Source organism: Euprymna scolopes, chromosome 17, assembly GCF_053919585.1.
Source record: "Euprymna scolopes isolate OS-2025 chromosome 17, ASM5391958v1, whole genome shotgun sequence".
In the NCBI taxonomy this organism is placed as follows: Eukaryota; Metazoa; Mollusca; class Cephalopoda; order Sepiida; family Sepiolidae; genus Euprymna; species Euprymna scolopes.
The window spans coordinates 69,167,877-69,191,816 of record NC_136498.1 but is presented as its reverse complement, the minus strand read 5'-3'; the positions used below and the strand labels follow the sequence as shown (position 1 = coordinate 69,191,816).

The 23,940-nt window shown below is 34.5% G+C and overlaps 1 protein-coding gene across 1 annotated transcript in view; it reads right to left on the bottom strand.

Annotated features, from left to right (window-relative positions):
• LOC145296779 (kelch-like ECH-associated protein 1) overlaps positions 1-6,457 on the bottom strand; it is a 201,154-nt gene extending 194,697 nt beyond the window's left edge. The window contains exon 1 of the mRNA XM_080142839.1: positions 6,320-6,457. The gene's annotated coding sequence lies outside the window, so the exon portion shown is untranslated. The remainder of the gene's footprint in view (positions 1-6,319) is intronic.
• Between the last annotated feature and the right edge of the window lie 17,483 nt (positions 6,458-23,940).

Below are 23,940 nucleotides of genomic sequence, written 5' to 3'. Positions count from 1 at the left end.
TTTTATAAATTCCTTTACTGATATCTGATCCGATGACATGATCGTATCGATGCGATTTCATGACATGTATACCAACTGACACACACACACACACACACACACACACACACACACACACACACACACACACACACACACACACACACACACTGTGCATTCCCCGGTATTAGATCACCATTACGACGCAAAAGAGATCAAGTTTTAACCGGCGTGTGTTTGTCTGGTTGACTGTGATCAATTTTTATATAAAGCAAACATTTTTTTAATAAATCACAACTTATCAAGGCCAAAAACAACTCGATGATAAGGAGGACACATCAGCGACCCTAACTGGTGTGCTAGATGCAAACAGTAGGGTCAGCTCAACATCTTAGGACTGGACTGATACATGCGAAGACAGGACAATGAATACCCATCAGAAACATTTTTCTATATGTGCACTAGTGTTGGGACGATTAATCAGAAAAAAAAAAAGAAATTTGGTGCAGGGGTATCGGAATCGGTATTAGAATTTTAGCCTAATTTCTGATTTCAAAGAAGATTCTTTTAAATTTTTTTTCTGTTTGATTAAAATTTAGTTTTCCATGACGCAACGCTGTCCGGGAACTAACACGTTGTATGCCTCAGTCGCAAAGCAGACAAAGAATAGAAAAGAACTTCAACTCGCTTGTTTTGTTGCACAACGTCATTCATTTTCTCATTCTCTCACATTGTCTTCTTGGACGTTATTCATGCCTCTAACGTACTCTCGAACGTTTTTCACGTCTCTAACATGATCATTTTAGAGTCTTTATTTTCGCCTACCGGTGACGTCATTTCGTGTGCATTTGCTCACGCGTGTCTGCTCTATGTTACAATTATATCTACATTTAAAATTAAATAAGGGCTCTCTGCTAAATTAATTCTCTCCCAAACAAAAAAATTCTACATGTTAGGCGATTTTAGAATCAGAACCAGAATCGGCAATTGTATCGGAATCGTCCTATCACTAAATAGCCGCTTATCAAGGCCAAAATCGACTCGAGGATAGGGGGTAAAAATTGTAATTACTTAAAAAGCAAAGGTAGTATGTTAAAACTTTAGTTTTTAAATGTTTAAAACCTTCGTTTTGTGTTGTAATTATTTATCTTTTGCCATGCTGCCAGGGCATGATCACAAAGATTTGGACGATTGTATTTATAGCCAGGGCTAATAAGAATGAATCAATCAGGTACCAATATCGCTGTATAAAATAATTTCGCCTTCAAACGAGAAGGGGACTACGCTTTGTTGCTCCTGAATGGATTAATATCACCATTCTTTGCACAAAAAGGCTTCTCGTACTGCATTGATGCTGCCAATTTTTGCTTGTGACAACATTTAATATCCGAAATTCGGATTATTTTCTTTTCTTTACGATAGCTTTTTCTTTTGCAATTCTTTTTTGAGTCATTCTTCTATTGCAAGAATAACTATACACTCAAGATTTTGATACGAATGAAACTTCCTAAATAGTTGTCTATTAAAAAAAATAATAATAAATAAGTAAAAAAAAAAACAGTTGACTAAAAGTAGAAGTTAATTGCTTATTTTTATATACAAACAATAGTTTGGTTGATATTATTATTAGTGTTGGGACGATTACTCGGAATCGGAATCAGGAATCGGAAAAATCGGAACTTTTTGGGGTATCGGAATCGGAAAAATCGGAGCTAACTTGAGCCTATTTTACGATGCAAAAACCAATTTCTTAAATTACCTTTTTTTATTTGATTTTGCGCCTGGTCCACAAAGTATAAGAAATAAAAAATTTAAAAATTAAAAAAAAAAAAAACGTTTACAAGTGTTTTTGATATAGATGTACATAATAATACTTTGATAAGTATGTTTTAACTTAAATAGGGATAGTATAATAAAATTGTGGGGTCTGCGTTCGTGCCTGCCCTCCATAGAATGGAAATAGGCACAAACTTTAATAAAGACTTTTCATATCTATCTGCGTAAGTATACTTTGATAATTATGTTTCAGTTTGAAGAAATATGGTATAATAAAATTATGGGGTGTTCGTTCACACCTGACCTCCATAGAATGGAAATATGTCACAAAAATTAACAAGGATTTTTTAATATAGATCCACAGAATATTGTGATAAGTGTTTCAGTGTGAATAGGTATGGTATAATAAATTATGGGGTTTATCTATTTTATTTTTACTTTCATCATATTTTGCTTTGGTTTTGATACCCCCAAATTCGAAGCCATCTCTTTACAGCCCTTCCTTTTCATAACCTATCATACTTTCATAAATCAGAGTCCATTTTCTGTAGGCTGTTTTTGAACCCAGTCAATGACGGGTACTTTTGCTGGTATATATATATATATATATATATATATATATATATATATATATTGAGGTGGAGAGGGCTCCCGTAAGCCGTGCTGAAGGAAACCTTTCTAGGAGAAACAAATTTCTGATTTAAAAAACCATGAAGCGGGAGACCAGTACCCGCATTCAGCTGGTCTGCAGTTTAACTTGTTGCTGGCTATCTTGCTCTTGCTTGTTGTTGGATCTCAACATTTTGGACTGAGAGAGAGACTTAGCTGTCGTACAAAGCTAAGACTCTGTAACATCATTTGTGTATAGATACTCCCTCAGGCATTTGTCTATTAAAATGGTCCTTTGGCGATGAAAGTCATTTTGGGGATCATTGACTTTTAAGTGTCTGAGGGAGTGGCATTCGTCTGACAAGACGTTGCAATCATCATATATATATATATATATATATATATATATATATATATATATATATAAATCATTCCTTCAAATTTGTTGGGTTTCTTTTTTTATTTTTAAAAACAAAAGGCGATGATGGCGTTGGAAAAAATATAGCGTCATTGAACTTAAGGAAGAAATCCGAGCTGCTATTTCTGAAGTACCGTTGGAGCTGAGTGCTAAAATATGTCGCTCATTTCTGTAAAGCTTAGCAAGGTATGTTGTGCTCCACGGAGAGCACACGGAACTTTAATAAATGTTTTTATAAACATCATATTTTTTCTGTGTTGCAGTTTCATACTTTTTTTTTATGTTACCATTATTACATTGAAATAAAGTTATATAGTTATTTATAGCGAACCTTGCATAACGTTTACATTATTTATTGTGAATTTTTAACGTTCTGTTTGCGCGGAGAAAGTAAAACTTTAAACGTAGGCATTAAACAGTGAACCGTGAAAAGGGAAGTTGCCAATGATAAACGCCATCTTCTTTATGGACGGGAACTTACAGCCCAATGACCAAAGTCAAAAGAGACTTTTTCAACCATGTTCTATCCCCCAATATCTCAGGAAGAGACCAGACTGTAGTTGCGGAGCAGAGGAATTGATAATGGTTTCCCTTTTAGTTGCATGGAACGCCCCCCCCCATACCTTCTTAAGCCCTCCGTCCTAGTTTAGAAACACTCTGAATTCAATGGAGAATACTTAACTGCGCGTGAACAGGAATGGGCCGATCAAAAGCTGCTAGGACCAGATGAAACAACAAAAGCGACCTGTCTGCTAATGTAGCATTGCTTTTGTCTGTCCTGTACTATCTAATCAGTTCAGCTTAAATGATCTCGCAGAGTTCAGTGATGTTGTAAAAGACGGTCTAAAAAAAGTGAGAAACTTTCGTACAAACACATGACATAATTTAACAATACACTATGAAGAATTAAACAATCAATTACTACTTTTCAATCAATTGCTATTCTTTAACTCTTTTACAATAGACAACTACTTCGAAAGTTTGCTCCGTATCAAAAAAAGCATAAAATGTTAGATACATTTTTAAGTAAATAAAATTCTATGATGATAATTTGTGTGAGAACTCCTTCTAACTACTACTACTACTACTACTACTACTACTACTAATAATAATAATAATAATAATAATAATAATAATAATAATAATAATTATTATTATTATTATTATTATTATTTTTTTTTTTTTTTACCAGATCTCCACGGGATGAGTGCGCAGAGACCTGGGAATTTGGGGAGGCTTATTGCCACCCAAATTCTAGTGAAGACCAATACTCGCTGACAACGAGAAATCAATGGTAAACGGCTATTGCGATAACGCAAACTAATTTGCAAATGTTATTGAAAGACGTGGTGAATACTAAAAACGTGGAAAAACTTGTTGTCACTCAGATTCCAGGAGTATTCTTTGATGATGGCGTGTGTGACTAATTCTAAATAATAATAATAATAATAATAATAATAATAATAATAATAATAATAATAATAAATACTAGCCGAATGAGTACTATCATATAAAAATGTCTAACACAAGTAAAGTTTTATTATTTGGATTATTCGGACTACTATTCTCATATTGAATGTTATTCTCACAATGTTTCGGTGTATGTAACCCCCGACTTTCTTAGGGTGGGCGTTTTCGAACTTAGAATCTGTATCTCGAACTTAGTACGGTATTTCAAACTGAACCCTTTATTTTATTCACGGAGGTAGATTGTTCTCATTCTGTCAGCCATAAATAAATATTTTTTTAATTTTATCCTTAATTAGCGTAGCCTGCATTGCAGATTGAACCGTTAACAACCAAGAGACTGTTATTTAAAACTGATTGTACTCACGTTTTTATCCGTGGCGCCATGTGAACAGTTGTAGCTGACGGAACGAGAACAATATACCCTCTTTGATTAAATAAAGAGTTAACTTTGAAATTCTGTATGAATTCCTGAATTCGACATAAGGTGAAAAGATGTATATGAAGAAGGCCGGAGGTTACATTAGCCGAAACGTAAGAATATTAGCAATAGAATAACAATATTAGAATAGTATTCCGAATAAACTGACATTGTTTTGGTATTTTTATTTAGTATTTGTTTGCAATTCCTTTTTAGCCATTCTTTTTTTTCTACTTAACCAGTATTTTTTTTTTTTTTTTTTTTTTTTACAAAATTAAATATTTTAGCTATTAATTCCTGGAAATACTCTCTTAATTATTTTTTTAATCATTGGTTTTGACATTATTCAATTGAATCTCAACAAATTCTACGTTGTTGCATTGCTTAATCTTATTTACCGATTGGTTTCAAAAATACTAGTGCTGGGACGATTAATCGGAATTGAGAATCGGAAAAAATCAGAATTTTGGAGGGGGGTATCGGAATCAGAAAAGTCTGTGCTTATTTTCCGATACCAAAAACGATTCTTTTAATTGTTTCATGTTTGTCTTTGTTTACAACTTCATTTTTCATTACTGGAACTAATGCTGAAATAATATTTATTTTTGAACTACCAATATTACTAAAAATTAAAGGATCCCCACCCGCACACTCACTCACGAGTGGATTTTTACGTTTCCGAAAATATATGCACATATTACATAGTTATTGACGGTAATCTTACTTACCCCTCCCCGCTAAAAAATACAACTCTATGGCTAAATATTTAAAGATTAAAAAAGAACCGGAATCTGTAACTATATCGGAATCGGAAATTTAAAACGAAATCGGTAATTTTATCGGAATTGGGAAACATATTGGAATCGTTCCATCACTAAAATATATTTCTGTTTTCACACATACACGTACACACACACACACACACACACACACACACACACACACGCGCGCGCGCGCGCGCGCGCAAGAATTCCAATTGGTTAACAGATATACGTCTTCCCGATTATTAACGGAGAATACCGAGACAGTCTCGAAACCAGGGGGGGTTAGGTTAATATATATATATATATATATATATATATATATATATATATATATATACTCGGGTTTTTTATTCAAAAGTAATGGACTAATGAATTCAACGAGGTTGTTAGATAGTGCTCAATAAAAACAGCTGATAATACTTGTTTATTGTTATATAATAGAACTTTTGAATAGTCAAGTCGCTGCCTGATGATATCTGTTGTTTGATTGAAACAAGTGGCTATTTGTAGCAGCGGGATGTGAGCATGTTTATATAACAATAAACAAGTATTATATATATATATATATATATATATATATATATATATATATATATATATATATATATATATATATAGTTTTTGTTGATTTATTTGCTCCTAAAATATTAAGTAGACAAAAAATTTTCTCGAAAACAAAATAAAAGAGGAAAAGGTGCTTTCGAATGTTAAACAGCTTAAGCAATTTCTAGAACTGACTGGAGATTCTTCATCAATACTCGGAAATGACGCTAGAAGAACTGAAATCCCTTGGATCTTCATTCATTACATGTAGCAACGTGTTTCATGTTACCATAGATGCGTTCTTGAAGCATAACTTTTAAATATCAAAAAATATTTACTTACCTACTAGTAGGTAATTTGGATCATGTTTTGGATGAGGAACAATTGAAAATCCAGGTGTGTCTGTTGGTAAAGACGCGGAAAATCCTTGCAATCGGAAAGGTTAGGAATGAACTGACATTGCATGTCGCAGATCAGTCCGTCGCTTCTCACGGATGTGTTGCTATCGAAAAATGTAGCCCGGGGAAAATAAATTACAAAAAAAAAAAAAAAAAAATCTTATAAAGCTCTTTGATTATTATCCCCCCCCCCTTTTAAAACTCGACACAGAAATCAGTTATTTATTCCATAAAACGTAGCAGTTTTAATGAAACTAATGAACCCTGGTATCGGAGAAACTCACAAACAACAGCTTCATATGTTTCGTCCTATATTTTTATTTTTTTATGCGATTTTTCCAGAATATTCTGTGGTTTTATCTTGCTTAGAGCTTCAAGGCTTCACCACATCGTACAGTACGATACGCAATCTGTAGCGACGGACGGCACAATAAGACACGGTCCTTTCTTCAGAGAAGACTTCCGTCCGTCCATCCCACTACTTGCATTACGCTGGCGCCTTCCTGCTTTTCCCATCTCCCTCTCGGCAAAACAAAAACAAAAAACAGGTTAAGATGTGAAACCAAGCGAGACGTACATCCGATATGTTCTACTAGTGTTCATATTTAAAAAGAAGAAGAAGAAAAAAGGCCAGTCGGTAAAACAGGTAAAATATTACGCAAACTTTCGCATATAACTGATTCGGTATTGTCACGAGCTTTATTTTTTAAAGACCCTGCTTGTATTCACAAAAGATACTCGGCTTAAAGTAGGACAGGACTTAGCTGTGTTCCAGTGTTCCACCCAATGAGAGCCGAGCTCTCTTCAGCACAGCAACGGTTTCCTATTATCGAATGATAATCGTTTTAATATACCAAATTGAAATATTGACACTAAAAAAAAAAAAACCACACAATTGAACAAGATTAAACATGTGGGTCACCGTGTGAGGATCGAACTCATCATGCTATAATGACAATCTAGCAAGCTTACCATTAACCTTTCAGAGATAACAAGAGGCACGTAATTAGACAATCTTGTATTATTTGGATTATTCGGCCCCCTATTCTCATCTGGAGTGGTATTCTTACAACGTTTCGGCCGATGTAATCTCCGACCTTCTTTAGGTGTAATTTATCAAACTCGGTAACTTTTTTTCTTGTAGAACTCAGAAATATGTACGAGCATAATATGTTTCGAACAGAACCCTTGGCGTAACGGATAAAGTACTGAGTAAAATCCAGTTCTAAGCAATACTATTCTGGAAGTTGAAGGTTCAGTTCTCAATGCAGGTGATAGTACGAACAGAATTGCGAACTATTTGAGAGTTCTATTCGGTCATGGCTGACGGAACGAGAAGATGCCTACTTCCGTGGATTAAAAAGAAAGGGCTCCGTTCAAACTTCTGTAAAGATTCCCAAGTTCGACAAGAAACATCTGAAGAAGGTCGGAGATTATGTTAGCAGAAATATATTGTGCCGATTAGAGGTTATATTGGCAGAATATATTTTGAGAATAACACTGAAAATGAAAACAATAGTCCGAATACTCTAAATAATACAAATTACTAACCCTTATCTAAAAAATTTAGAAACATAGTCTGACACAAGGTCATAAATCGCTTAGTAAGTATAGAATTCATTATTAAGTATTAATGGTCTACTCGATACGACACTCACCATCGCCTGTAGGTAACAACAATGGATAAGAGTTCTACGTGACAGTGAGGTTGAAGGTTCAATCCTAAGTGCGGGCGATACTAAGAATACAATTGTGTATGTTGAGCCCAAGATCTCAATTCATGGAACCAACCTGAAAACTGTGGAAAAGTACACTTAGTGGGCAGTACCCTGTCAAGGACAGTACACATAGACAATGAAATCGACTGCAGTTGAACCAAAGCTGAAACTACTTTTGGACGGCTTCGATTCACGGCTGCAGAAAAAAACTTAATGTGTACAGAGCTGTGATTTTTGCCATCCTCATGTATACTTGTGAAACTTAAAGCGTATATGCTAGACATGCCAAGAAAATGAACCATTTTCACATGACCTGCCTCCGGAGACTATTGAAAATCAAGTGGCAAGACAAGATACCAGACACAAAGGTTTTAGCCTTGTCAAACCTCCCATCAGTACAGACAATGTTACAGCAGTGCCAGATTTGTTGGATAGATCATATATACCGCATATCAGAATTCAGACATCCAAAACAGAAAGAGAAAGAACCGCAGGAAGATGGCGAAAAAGGTTCAAGAACAGTTTGAAAGACTCCCTGAAACAGTTCAGTTTGTACTCTAATCCAAGACAGATGTTCCTGGCGTTTCGCAACCACAAGGGGGCTACAATTGTTAAATCCGCACGCAATGAAGAACGCGAGAGAAAACGTGCCATTAGAACAGACAAAGTAGTCAGTACCTCTGCTACAGAGACACCTCACAGGTGCTCAACAGGTGGGAAATATATTAGAGCTTGAATCGGTCTAACAAACCATCTCTGAACCCACAAAAAAATTGCATGACCACGGTCATCTTCTCAAGCGATGGATGAACATCATCACAATTACAAGTTACTTAAGACTTATAACTGCTCATATCTGGCGGAACGAAGACAACTTATCCCCATGGATAAACTAAATGATTCCGTTCAAAATCGCGTCCAAATTTTCTTATAAGAACCACCTGCAGAAGGTCGAAGATTTCATCGACCGAAAGGTTGTGAGACTAACCTCCACGATGAGAAACGTAATCTGAATAATACAAGAATGCACCAATTTAGCAATGTCTGACATAAGGCCGAAATACTGAGGTTTGAAATTGTAATGATTTACGATATTTGAATTCTAGCCATTGTGCCATAAGGGGTAACCCAGGAGAACGATAATACCACTTTAAAAGAATAATACGCACTACAAAATATTAATGGCCGATTCATTAATAGAAGAGTATTCTCTGACGATAAGCTTCTCAAATGAATATCTGGATTAATAATAGATTGCCACGAGTCTAGTAGAGTACGGATATAAATAACGTATTGACGATCAACATGACTGATAGAAGAGGAGAGGGCTTGAATACCTATTAGACATAGCCCTCGGGTATCTCCGGTCTCTCTGTGCATGGATTTATCAGTGACCCTAACATAAAGATACTTCCAATTTGAAGTAAACCATGGCAAGATTTTTTAAGCCATCTAGAACGCGGCCACCGAGAGTAAGAAGAAGGCCTGTTAACTGAAAAATGTCTGCATACAATGTAGGTAAGATTTGTCAAACTTTCAGTACTATATGAGGGCCATTTGAAAAAGAGCAAAACATTTTTAAAAAGAAAAAGGAACACAGTTCGATTAATACTGAAACTGAACTTTATTCAATATAAAATATAAACATTATCTATGTAAAATTAAGTAATTTTAAAGCAATATACAATTTAATACTGATAAAACTGAATTGCGAATTTAGGGAACAAACAATTATTATTTTTTGGCCTTCGGAACAAGATCACAGTGTAGTATCTGTTTTGATGCTACACTTTACCTTTTCTGTCCTCGGTCGGTGGAAGAGAAATCTTTCATGACTGAGATTATTTTTGTTCCTGTCCAGAGTGCCCCTTATTGGGAAGCTGGGTTTTGCCCACAAGATTATATGTTAAAATATTTAAATAACTATTACTTTAAATACAGAAATTATAATTAAAGTTTTGGTTTCTCTTCTGCTATGTCCATTCCCCCCCCCCATGTTTTTCATCAAAATGTGTAGCGTATTAGTTGTCTCATAGGCCATCATCAGTGATCGCTCACTGGCAGTAACCTGTGGTGTTCCCTGGAGACCAAGTGACAACAAGTCTCCCCAGATTTCCAGTGTTCTCCACCTCTTGATCACTTGTGCAGATGATTGCATGTTATCGCAACAGCCGTTGTCACTGATTTCTCGTTGGCATCGGCCATTGGTGTTTCCTGGGATTTGGGTGACAAAATGCATCCCCAAGGTACCAGACTTGAACTGCACACTTCCAGTGGAGATTTAGTTAGTACTCTCCCACCTCGGTCTTTCCACCCTCCCTGACCCTTCACAACTAGTTGGTGGCGCCAGTCAATGTCATCTACACCAGGTTTTTATTATTATTACTATTATTATTATGATAATAATAAGGGTGCTTGTGCAGTGTACGCACGTGTATTTTAAATAGTATTTCCAAGTTAAATTAAATTTTGGGTTTGTATTACTGTGCACATAGATTAGAAAAAGTTATAAAAAAAAAAACAAATATATAACAAATAAATGTTATCAAAGGTAAGATAAGTTACTTTACTACCTAACTGGATATGTTTTTAGGTATTTCTATTACTATACACATAGATTCGAGAAAGTGGTCAAAAATCAAATATATACCAAATAAATGTTATCAAAGGTAAGATAAGTTACTCTTCTACATATCTGGAAAGGTTTTTAGTGGTTTTACTCACTTTAAAACGTGTAATCGCTTCGAAAATCATACAATGTTTATCGACATATTTTAAAAAGAAAAATGTCGGCATGCTCGCTATTGAACTCGGTAAGTTTGGGAAAATGAGTTCAAACAAACAAATTATACAAAATACTGTTAAAAACCCACCGAATATATGTCCGCCTATGTCACGGTAACATATATTGAGCGAGTTTCTAACAGTACTTTGTATAATGTTTTTGTTTAACCTCGTTTTCCCAAACTTACTGTGTACAACAGCAAGCATGCCGCCATTTTGCATTTTTCAAATATATCGGTAAACACTGTATGTTTTTCCAGCCGAATAAAAACTTTACATTGAATAAAACACTAAAAATTTATCCAGTTTGGTAGAAAAGTAACTTATCTTGCCTTTGATAACATTTATTTGTTACATATTTGTTTTTTGACAACTTTTTCGAATCTATGTGTATAGTAATACAAACACATCATGTAAATTATTTACAGTTAAAATGTTATAAAAAAACAAAAGCTTGAAGTTTTAAATATATTTAAAGAAATAAATTACGCCCGGTGCTATAATATTGAAAATTCACCGATCGTTTAAAAAAAAAAAAAAACTGCTGTGAAAAATGCTAACTTTAAAATATTTGAAAATACTTAGTGAAAAGTTTTATTTATTATTAAAAGAACGGACTGAAAAATGTATTATAAAAATTGTTTGTTTTGCAGTAGAAAAATAAATAAATAAAATGAAATATTTCCGATAGAAATAAAAGTTTAAAAACAAGTTCACTTACTACATTTTGTTAGATTAAAATTATCCCAATGTGCAATTATAATAATTATTATCCAAATGGAGAATTTTTCTTTCTCTTTAGAACATACATGGACAATCGTTAACACAGCCATATTTTTTATGCATGTTAGCGTGACCACGTAGTTGAATACCGGAAACTTTCTATACCTACAAGTTGATCAGGAAATGACGTTACGCTGTCATGTTCACTGACCTACTCTCTCGGTGGTGGTGGTGGTTGCGGATAGGGACATCCTTTCTGCTAATAGAAGGCAGTTTTTAATTATACATGAGAAGCAGTTGACAAAGGGGGGGGGCTGATGAATATGAATACAAACAAGGTCGACACCCGTGATAAAAAGTGCTCCTCAGCCTGTTTATGCACAAGACGAGAAATAAGCATACAATTAGCATAGACACGGAGGGATCTGGAGCATGAAAAAAAATTGTCGATAATAGCAATAATTATAGGAGCACAAGAAACAGTCCCGAAAAAAACTTGGAAGAAAAGATTAAGAGAAAATGGAATCTAAAGGAAACATGAGACCATACAACGAACGCCAACAATCAAAACAGCTAAAATCTTAAAGAAAATACTCGATTGCGGAAACCACCCCATATAACCAACAAACGCTGACCAGCCATAGATAAATAGAAAGGAGAGGAACAACACGCACGGTAACACAATTCACGGCTTATACGACACCAAATGGTTGTGAAAGGACAAGAGTACTGGAACCTTGGAAAGGCTTATTGTCGCTTAGATTCAAGAAAAGACAAACGGCCGTTGCCAGTGAGAAATCGATGGTAAACGGTTGATTGGAAATCTGAGACGCTTCGTCACTCGGACTCCAGGAAACACCATTTGTTATTGTCAGTGAGCAATTACTGATTGTTGTGGTGCCAACCTTACGGTTTACAATGAAGTCCTCCGCTTACTCTAAATACCGGGAGAATATGCGTCTCGGGGTTATGTATTAAGTTTTACACATTTCGCAGTCAGACTGGTGTGTGATCACATTCTTTGTTGTATTTGCATTTCGTTTCAATATATTTCGTTTCCTATAAATACCAAGTTGTATTTTTCTTCCGGATCCTTACAAATCCACAACACTAGTAATGATTTGTGCGAAAACTCTTAATGCGTCAATAATAATAATAATGATGATGCTAATGATGATGATGATGGTGATGGTAATGGTGGTGGTGGTGATGGTGGTGGTGGTGATGATGATTATGATGATGATGATGATGGTGGTGGTGGTGGTGGTGGTGGTGGTGGTGGTGGTGGTGGTGGTGGTGATGATGATGATGATGATGATGATGATGATGATGATGATGATGATGGAAACCCCAGGAGAGAAAGCACTAGCCAGACCTCCGCTAGGTGAGTGCAAAGAGGACTGGAACCTAAGGGAGGCTTAGTGCTACTCAAATTCCAGTAAAGACTAATGGTCGCTGGCGAGAAATCAATGGCAAGCGGCTGTTGCGATAACGCAAATTCAACTGCAAAGACTACTGAAAGAGGTGTAAAGTACTGAAAATCTAGGGAAATTTGTTGTCACTCAGACTCCAGATAACACTACAAGCGGTTCTCAAAGAGAAACTTTGATTATGGCTTGTGTGACTACTTGTAGTGAGTAAGCAAATAAATAAATAAATAGATAGATAGATAAATAAATAAATAAATAGATAAATAAATAAATAAATAAATAAATAAATAGATAGATAGATAGATAAATAAATAAATAAATAGATAAATAAATAAATAAATAAGGCGAATACCAACAGTTCGACGAAGTCATGGTTGAAATATCATAAACAAGCAAAGTGGAAAAACGGAGAATAAGCTTATTGATGATGTCAACCATATTTTCTTGCGTCAGAATGATTCGATCGCATTAAAACAAGAGTAAAGCACTCAGAGTTTATTTCTATACTGGCAGGTCCCGTGTCTCGGCGTCGCCCCAATGGAACACAAAAGAATCGATTAAAACTATTAAAAAAATATTCGCAAAAAGGGAATTTTCTATAAAAAAAAAAGTTTTGTTAATTTCACTACAATCTTTAATGTTTTAGAATACATATTTTGCCAGCTTTAAATAAAACTTAGTCTAGAATTATGTCAAGGTTAAGTTGAGGTAAAAACAACAACAAAAAAGTTTAGTTCGCATCGTGTAGATTGTTTGTTGAAGTTCATTACGGAACCTCGACTGGCGTGTGACATCAATTGCGACGTTGGCTTCGGGCCAAGATCACAGTCTAGTATCTGTTCTGATTCTGCGCTTCACCTTTTCTGTCCTCGGTCAATGAGGGAGAGATCCTTCATGACTGAGATAATTTTAATTTTTGTTCCTGTCCAGAGTGTCCCTGTTTGGGGAGCTGGATTTTCCCCACGTTAAAAACCTACCTTGGGTTTAACTCTGCACTCGTGGAGAAGCAAGTAAATAGGAACGTCAATTGCAACTGAACGTCAAATGAATGATGCGAATGAGTACAATTGGTAATGATGCGAATGAGTACAATTGGTAATGTTGCGAATGAGTACAATTGGTAATGTTGCCGTCAACAAATAAATCACCATCATTTGTTGCTTCAAATAATGGGAATTTTTTTTATCCCCTCAAAACATTCAGTTCTCACATTCGTAATCATTGTAAATGAGAGAAGAACTGGGGGGGGGCAACAGACAAGGAAAAACATTATGAATTCAGCGATTTTACACGAAAATGTAATAAAGATTTACATAAAACAGAAAATGATGAAAGTACAAAATGAGGGGTTTTGCGTATGCGTGTCAGTATGGCGGAAGATTGTTCATGTATCCGCACGCACGCCATTCTGATTCATTTTGTGGTGCAAGCAATGACATTGGTTCGCAAATTGCCTTCTTCGGGCAACTATTACAATACAGTTCAACCGACATCAATTTCAGCGGGAAAACTGAAAAAGAGAAATGATTACCTTCGAACTTCCTTCTTCTATGAAATTTGTTACGATGTCGTCATCAAACCTTGTTCAAAATTGAAAGTAACAGGGATATGAAAGAAAAAGTGGGTTGGATTTCAATGACTGCCTTCTCTGGTATTAATCCAAAACGGTAAAAGGTGTAAAAAAAAAAATGGCCGGAGTTCAGTTGATATAGACTAGCTTACGTGACTCTTAAGTGGTTTGGTTACATGTTGATTAATCTCTGTGACTCTTAAAGTGACACGGGAGACAGCAAATGGCTAATCAGTGAACGTGCTATACATTCCAATAAAATAAATGTTGACAGTATTCCGTCTAGTTAAGGTCCTGGGTATGACCTTAAACTATATCCGATGGTAAGGCCCAAGTTTGCGGACTTTGGGGGAGTGTGGAGCCACCTTTTAATTGTCATTGCTCCCAGGTCCACTCTGACCCAGAGTGGTAGTACCTGTTACGGTCCCAACTATGGGTTAAATAGAAAATGACTTGAAAAAAAGATATATTATATTAAAAAAAAATTCTTCAAAATAACTTGATTCGGCATTAAATAACCTGAAAAGGGTTGATATGCCGTAAAACAAAAACAACCAACCAACCGTCTAATTAAACCTCGATAAATGGTGTATTGGCTCAGAATATTCAATCATAACCATTAAATCATATCCAAGCAATAGCTCGTCAAAAATGACTATCCAACGAAAGAACGCAGTCTCGTATTTTTAGAAAATAAAATAAATGATGCCACATATGATTTCGGAAACTGAAATCAGCTACTTTCGTGACTATACTTCAAACTCAGCGGAAGTCTTCCACCAGATATATATCTGCATGGCTTTCACAACTCTGTCGCTGTTCCTGTCAGATCCCATTTTTACTCCTAGCTATAAGTTCCTAGTATTAATCAACAAAATCATATGCATTTGTTCAGTATTCATATCTCTCTATATGTATTCGTTTACCTTGGCAGTACGTGTATTTCGATTATGTTGGGACAATTAACGTAACTTTTCCTTTAATAATTACATTTCTTATTGCACCTTTTTATCTGCAATGTTATGTCTATTTTTCTGTATGTCTTCCAAAAACTGTCTCTGTGAAAATAAATGTATGGGTAATATATAAAACCAACTGTTTCTCAATCATTATCTCCATTTTTTAATCTTTTTTCCAATCATAGTATGGATCACTAATTAGCTATTATAATAAAAGCGTATTCCTATTTGTTTGTTTGTTTGCTTGTGTGTTTGTCTGTTCATAATTTCATTAAGATACAATGTTTCACAGATAGATTTTATAGGTTTTCTCATTTGAATATTACATTAAAGAAAATCTGTTAAGAATTAGCTCTAATTTTTTAACGAAAATTAGTAATAGATTATTTTAAGCATTCTATTGAGAAATATTATATAAAGTTGATTTATTTCGTTTATTTTTAATTTAATTTACATTTAATTGGATTTTTTTTTAATTATTATTATTATAACCAACATCAGCTGCGTTTAAAACAGAAGCAAGTTTTCATTTAACCTATGAGTTTAAGCTATCAGATTTTATTTCCTCGTTTGAATTTCATAGATGAGCATGGCTATGTTTTATGCTTTCAAAAATCCAAATTATGGACAACTTTTAGGAAAATCGCAACAACTTAGGATATTTGATGTATCTTAAATAGTTTTTGACTCAACCCTCCGTCTGGCTATATGGTTTTACTTGGAAACGTCGGGTATGTACAGATATATATATATATATATATATATATATATATATATATATATATATATATATATATATATATAAATTCAAGCTTGAGATATTCAAAAGTAGGGACTAATAAATACAACGGGGTTGTTAGATAGTGCTCGATAACAAGAGCAAATATTTTTTTATTATTTTTTTCGAGATGGCTGTCTGTAGCAACCATATGTAACTGTTTACCCTAGAAAAATATAATAATACTATATATATATATATATATATATATATATATATATATATATATAGCCATCCACATACAGTACTGTTTTGCTGCATCACAGCCTATCAGTGCGGCTAGACAGGCAACTACCTCAAGCTAAGATCGAAACCCAATCGTCCGTACGACAATCAAGGCTTCGAACCATTACACTAAGCAGCAGCTGCCGTGCGGTTAGTGAGTTAACGATATTTTGACATCGTCTGCATGCCTAAGCTCGATTTGTTTACACAAAGAGCATCACTTAATACGCCAATGGTATATCGAGTATCACTTCCCAATATGCTCAACTCAAGATGAGCATTATCTATTATTTAGAATTATTAATTCACATATTGCATTAAATTTAATACTAGGTCATCCTTGTCCAGCATATGTGCTGTTTTGTTTTTTTTATCGCTTTTTTTTTTCTCCGCTGTTCTTAGTCTATAATTTTTACTTCGTCTGATAAGGATCGATGGTTTCTTTTTTCTCTCCATAAATGGTCAGCCATATTCAACTTATTACATAATACGGCTTCCCGGTTTTTTACTTTTAGTGGGCGACATGTCTAACCTTTGTATGCTTTCCACCTTTACATGGAATCGCATGCACACAGTTATTAGATATGGCCTTCGTCGGCGGGACTTGGTTCACACAAGATGCTTTCGAAAGCGTTGAGTCGCTCCTGAATACTGTTCTGGTATCTTATGGGTTACATATTCTTTGAATTTTTTCCGACAAGCTCTTCATAAACGGTATACATCGTGATACACCGCTAGTATTTACTTTCTTCCCACTGCAGGACGAGGTGATGTTACACCATGTGCCTCTCTCCGACAGCTCGCCGCACCAATGTTGTGTAGCGTGGATTTCTTAATCTTATCTTTTCATGGCTGCGTCGACTTTTACGTATTGACCGCCGCCGAGAGGACGTACGGGCTCACAAGTAAAAAAAAAAAAAAAAAAAAAAAAAACGCAACACAGGGAAACACAAAGAAAACGTAGACTTCGATGCTTTACATATATATATCGGTTGAACTGTTGGTGTGTGTGTCCCCATCAACTCGTTACACGCCAAGACCCACATCTACGCCCTGTCGTACTTAAGGGAGAGACCACGTGATGGTTGCCAAGATTCTTAAGTGAAAGTGTTTCTGTTGAACGAACTGGATTCGAACTTCGACCTCCACCCCTAGGTTGTCACTCCGTGTCCTTAACTACTTAGCCACTATCGCTTCTCTGCTACTGTGTTGTTGAACACGTTACGATGCCGCTGTTTCCCTGCAGATTACATGAAGTTAAGCAACGTTGAGCCTGGCTAATACCAGATGGGTGACCATTTGGGAGTTCTAGGCGCTGTATATGCTCTCTACCAATCTCGGCATTGTTTCCAGTCGTCCTGAACTTTCACTTGCCACTGGTATTCAATAATGACGACTCAAGAGAGGTGTGGTTGCAAATTGCGCAACTCTTTCCACAAAAATTTCACGCGCAGGCACCCTTACCGTGGGTATCCATAGTCTGTCAAGACTGAAGGAAGCCTTTACATGATCGCCTTCAAGCTCAATATTTCTAAGCCATTCCCACTAGTAATTTGAGCTTTCATCTAATTAATTTTTCCCAATCTCCTCATAATGTTTTCCCGTCTTAATTGACAATCATTTCATCTCATTAACCTTTAACCTCAAGTGGCCGTTTATCTTTATAAATGATGACCTTTTTTATTCGTTAAAAAATTACGCGCCTTATTGAGGGCCATCGTTTATTTGTTTGGCTCTATGAATACCTTTCTATCACCGTTATTTAGGGGAAAGTTTTGTGCTTGCTCTCAGCCTGCCAAAGCCAGAAAGATATTTGATAAAACCTCCAGATGTTCTGAATAACAAAGACTTTTTACCGTAGTTACAAAACATTTGTACTTGATCTTTTGCCATTTTTTAAATTGAATATTCGCTTTTGAAAAAATAATCACCTGAAAGTCTAAAAATTATTTCTGACGCCTCCGTCTATAAAGTGAATATCATATTGTTATATATGAAGTGTTATATATTGCAGCTGGCGTGATTGATGCAGGGCTTCAAAGATCATCTTCCGAGACAACTAGACGCAGGTGTCGATTACATAGGTAGTTTGTGGTGAGTAAGCAGCCGATCCAAACAATGGACGGATCGAAGTGAATCTTCTACGGACTTTTCGTTCGTTCGTCGACCATTTTGTAAACTAAATAAGAAAATTAAGTTAGAAAGAATTAATTGTAGCATTTTTTTTATAAAAAGTTCATCTTGGTCTCTCCCCTTGTGGATGAATCTCTCTCCTCAATAAAACCTTTGAAACCGCCAAAAGGTTTCATTGTATATCCATACATTTATTTATTAGTTTTGAATTAATAGAAGATCAGCAGTCGCTAGATGATACAACAATACAGATCAATGACCACACATATGAGGAAAGCGACGATCAAAGAATGAAAACCAAACCATATATAAAAAGTCTTTTAAATTAGTGATGGGACGATCTAATATTTTTCTCGATTCCTATATAATTACCGATTCGCACTAAATTCCCAATTCCGATACAATTACCATTCTCGATTCCGATCCTTTATAAATCTTTAAATATTTAACTATAATGGTCTTATTTTTCTCCAGATTACCGTAAAAACATGTTTTCATAAACGTAAACCACACTTTTAGGGGGCGTGATATATAGGTTTAAGTTTTACTGGTAGTTTGAAATCAATAAATATTTATTATTTTATTATTACTACTGGCAGTGGAAGATTTTGTTTTAAATAAAATCAAATAATAAAGATAATTTAAGGAATCGTCTTTGGCATCGAAAATAGACACAAATTATTCCGATACCAATTCTGATACTCCAAGTTACATACCTATAAAAGTAAAGATTTGTGTGTGAGAACAATTCTCAACCTATATACTCAACGAATTTTTGATCTACAGACTCGGAATTTGGTATATAGGGCAAACATTGGAAAATATTTTAATCGGTTTTCATTAGGAAAAAAAGGACTGCTAAGGAGTCAACATTGAAAAATTGGTACGTGGGGAGGTCATCGGATTTTTATCTGTTTGTCAACTGTTTCACGACAGCGCATGCGTGGATCATTTACATGACATATTACTTATGTCAAGAATACTTGGGTTTTAAAACACTTTCTAAAAATCGTATCATGCTGGCCTAATGGTTGACTCACTGTCTTTAGGTTTTGGTTTCAATCTCAGGTCGAGTATTTTTTTTTTTTTTACCTACAAGAAGTGAATTATTTAGAAAAAAACATAATCCTCGAATTTACATGTCTCAGTTTCTTTCCGTTTTTTTACTTCATTTTTTTTTTTTTAAGGAATTAAACGTTACGGGCAACTCCGGTACATCTGCAAGTTGGTAAGTGATAAACTTCCATTAGCATATTAAGCGATGATCTTTGAATAAACAAATAGAGTTTAGGCGTTTGGACAATGTTTGAGCATTGTTAATTCACATGCCCGTAATAGCAGCAGCCGAATTGTTAGACGGTTAGAAGTGCTGACTGTTGTCGAGGCGATCGAGTTTCAAACCTGGCTTGAGGTAGTTGCTTGGTCAGCCGCACTGATGAACTACAAAACAGTACTGTATGTGGATGACTATATATATATATATATATATATATATATATATATATATATATATATATATATGTGTGTGTGTGTGTGTGTGTGTGTGTGAATATGTATATGTTGGGATGATTCATCGAAAGCGGAACGTTTGGGGGGCATCGAAATCGGATGAATTTGTGCATACTTTCCGATGGCAAAAATTAATCTTTTAATTGAATTGTTTATTTAATTGTATTGTTCATTTAATTGACTTGTTCAGTTAACTGAATTGTTTATTTAATTGACTTGTTTATTTAATTGAATTGTTTATTTAATTGAGTTGTGCATTTAATTAGATTGTTTATTTAATCGAATTGTTGCCTGATCGCCCACCGGCGATAACGCTTCCCATGTGCTCCCTTCTTTTGATGTTTGATCGTTGTAATGATTATTAAATATAATCGCAACATTTGAACACGGGAGAACGATGAACACTTTTTTTCTCTCTTTTATTTATTTATTCTTTATTGTTAGTTGGATTTGAATTATTTGTATTAAGAATTTTCTACACCCTATTTACGAAACATAAATTAATCAGAATCTACCAGAAATAATCGCACAGTAAGGGAAAGCGAAGTCTTCATAGAAAGCGAGAATATTAAGTGTGAATTAGAAAAACGATTGTGGTGATTTAGGCTATGCAGATTAAACCGGAATATATACATAAAGCTATATAGAGCATAATCACGTTGCCACATTGGTTTCCGCTAGATCACCGAAGTTAAGCACCATTGATCCTGGTCAGTGCTAAAATGGGTGACTATTTGGGAATGCCACTTGCTGTATGTACTCTCTACTTATCTCGACATTGTTTTCAGTCGCTACAGACCTTCCCTTACCACTGGAATAAAACAGTGTCGACACAAGAGAAGAGTGATTAGTGATTTCTCAACCCTTGATTCACAATTTAGCGCGTGTCATTCATGAAGATTCTGGAAAATCAGACGGTCCTCGTTGTTCCAACGGACGAACATCCATAAAGATAAACGATTCATTTGGACTTCAACTGACATTAATAAATATTAGGCAAATGTGTAGTTTAGCGGCGTAAATTATTTGACAGAGAAAAAATTATAAAAACTATTTATTTTTATATAAAACATATTATTAGACTGAAATAAAGCTAGAAAAAATTCATTTTTTTTTTTCAGCATTTTTATTATACTAAATGTATGACAATCGAGGCTACCATTTTGTTTTTAACATTTGGTCTTCGTAAGGTTTGATAGATTGGCCTTTTTACATTCTTTCATGAACTGTTTTTGGCCGACATTTTTTTGTAATGAAAGTGCGTTAAATAAAAAGGCCAAATTTGGCCTTAAAAAGGCCAAATTTGTCAACCCTTAGAAAGGTTAAATTTTAAAAGCAATCTAGTGGCTTCGATTGTCGTACATTTAGTCTAATAAAAAATTATCAAAAGTAATAAAAATGAAATTTTTTTCTGGTTTTATTTCAGTCTATGGGTCTAATAATGTGTTTTATATAAAAATAAATAGTGTTTATAAATTTTTGTTTGTCAAATAAATTACGCCGTTAAACTACACATTTACCAAATATTAATTATGTGTGATTGCTGTGCGTACTATAAATCTGTCCGAGATCTATCCACCTAACATTTATTTTTGATCTGGAGATAATATTTTTTTCAGCTTATCACACCAACCAATGCATGCCTTGTCTGGAGCAGTTGCCATTAAAATAAAGTAAAAAAAAAAAAAAAACATTTAGATGATCGTCGGCATATGCGCTGCTTCTTTGAGTCGTCTTATTTTCTATCGTAGAGATGTTGACTATAGTTTTTTTATTTTTTTAATTCGTCCCATATAAGGGTTAGTGGCCGTGTGGGACAAAGTAAAGAGAGAGAGAGAGAGACAGACAGAGACAGAGACAGAGAGACAGAGAGACAGAAAGGCAGACAGACAGACAGAAAAGATGTTCATATTTACATTAGCCTCTTTGACCCTCGATTTTCTTTAATTGAATTTGGTATTCCCATATAGTCACCCGTCTAAGAACCGACTCGTCTAATTGCTATTTACCTTCGGGCAATCAGTGTTACATATGGGTTTCATATTAAGATAAAAATAATAATAAAGATAAAATTTAAAAGAAACATAAAGAATGCATTTCAGAAAGTTACAATAAATATGAGATGTTCGCAGACAATTTTAAGCTTAACTTACTAGGAAATATGTCAATAGAAAAAAGTCTTTAAAAAAGGGCGTTTTCGTTACATCAATGCAGAATATAGATGACAACAAAGGCATTAAAGTTACTTTGCCGTGTTTTGTAATGGTCGACTTATCTGAATCGAATATCAGTCTGATGATTAGATGGTATTCTATTATTAAGATCAAAATTTCGATTGAGAAGCAACCACACCCGATGACTGAACATATCATATCATATCATATCATATCATATATATATATATATATATATATATATATATATATATATATATATATATATATATATATATATATATATATATATATAACGCAAATCAAGCTGCTGAGGATAAACGCAAGCACAGAAAGGACAGATTATCAACCAGACACACCCAACCCCACCCCACCACCACTACCTTTATCTGCCCAAATTGCACAAGACAAATTGGGTCTAGGATTGGGCTCTATGCTCACCTGAGGACCCACAGAAGCCACAACGGAGGACAGTCTTACTCGGACACGAGTGACCGCCGATGATGATGATGATATATATATATATATATATATATATATATATATATATATATATATATATATATATATATATATATATATATATATATGGCGTAATGGAAACATATTAGAAGGTATTTGCAGTTTCTCTTCCTATCTTCGGATTTTAATCATGTCAAATCGCACTTTATTACCTTTTGACGGATTGATAGTTGCTATTTCTTCTGTCATCATGTTAAGGGCATAATCGATTCACTGATTGATATAATAATTAAGTGATTGATTTTGCGCTACGAAACACATACTGCCAAGAATTGTAAATGTAAACTAAATTAAAGGAATAAATTTTAAGATGGTCAACATCATGAATTTTGGAATATAGTTTTTTGTCATTTATTGACTGCATTGCTCTGTAATTACATTGAGCTTCTTAAATAAGGATTGGTATATATTATAAGAAAATATATTTCTACGGAAATATATATATATATATATATATATACATACATATATATATACATACATATATATATACATATATATATATATAACTACTTATTTACTCACATAAAATTAATATACGAAAGTATAGATTTATGCGTAAACTTTAAGTATTTACTTCAAAAGTGCTCAATACGTTGGTAGAGCTAGTTAGTAATATATTTATTTTTTATAAATTACTATATATATATATATATATATATATATATATATATATATATATATATATATATATATATATATATATATAGCTACTCTCACTTTCCTCTAGAACATATATCCGGGATCGTGCAAGGGGCTGGTGCTATGGGTTCCCAAGCACCTGCCCCCTTTTACTCTTGTTTTAAAAGTATCATTTTCAGTGGAATGCATCACAGGCTTGTATCCCACCGAGACACCGTTTTATTTTCACTTAAGCACCTGCTTTGATAAAAGTTCTCTGTGCGTCACTATATCTAAATCTTGTTTGGTGTTTAATCCCTACGCTGATTAAGAGAATTTATTTCAATAAATTTTTTATCGCCCTAGAAACGATTGTACGCAGATTGGTTATTGATATAGATTCCTTGAAGCCTAAGTAA